Source organism: Miscanthus floridulus, chromosome 2 (genome assembly GCF_019320115.1).
Source record: "Miscanthus floridulus cultivar M001 chromosome 2, ASM1932011v1, whole genome shotgun sequence".
Lineage (NCBI taxonomy): Eukaryota > Viridiplantae > Streptophyta > Magnoliopsida > Poales > Poaceae > Miscanthus > Miscanthus floridulus.
This window is the reverse complement of record NC_089581.1, coordinates 86,330,070-86,330,704: the sequence shown is the minus strand read 5'-3', so window position 1 is coordinate 86,330,704 and position 635 is coordinate 86,330,070. Positions and strand designations below refer to the sequence as shown.

The following is a 635-nucleotide window of genomic DNA, read 5'->3' as shown; positions in this document are numbered from 1 at the left end:
AGTCCATGGCCTGGATAGTGTCCATCATGGCGTCTTTATCTTGGGCCCGTTCCTCTAGTCTGTTCATCAATAAATCTATTTTTGTGAAAAGCATATCCATCTCCTTCACGGTATGCATTCCTTTTTGGGTTTTCCTTTCCTTCACCTAGCTTTGATTTGACACTATTTTATTGATGAGAGTCGTGGCTCCATCAAAAGTGAGGGAAAGGAAAGCGCCTCCAGCAGCAGCATTGAGGTGGCCCCTAGATATGGGTATTAATCCATCATAAAAATTTTTGAGCACTAACCAGTTTTGAATCCCATGGTGTGGGCATGCTTGGATGTAGTCTTGTAGACTCTCCCACGCCTTAGGAATGGTTTCCATGGAGCTTTGCTAAAAGTTCAAAATTTGTCCCCTTAGGGCATTGGTTTTGCCCATGGGGAAGAAGTTAGCGAGGAACATCGTGGAACATTTGTCCCACGTCTTGACAACTTCCTTGTCCTTGTAGAAAAATTCCTTCACCTTCCCTAAGAGGGAGAAGAAAACAAGCGGAGCCTGATGCTCTCTGATGCAACATCCTTGATGACGATGGTGTTGCATAGCTTGAGGAAGTGTTGGAGATGCATGTTTGCATCCTCGCTAGGCAAACCATGGA

The 635-nt window shown here is 44.9% G+C and overlaps 1 non-coding gene across 1 annotated transcript; it reads left to right on the top strand.

Annotated features, from left to right (window-relative positions):
- The first annotated feature begins 296 nt into the window (after positions 1–296).
- LOC136541016 (small nucleolar RNA R71) lies at positions 297–403 on the top strand. Its single transcript, XR_010780132.1, has one exon. It is a non-coding gene; the product is annotated as a small nucleolar RNA R71 (small nucleolar RNA).
- The last annotated feature ends 232 nt before the right edge of the window (positions 404–635 follow it).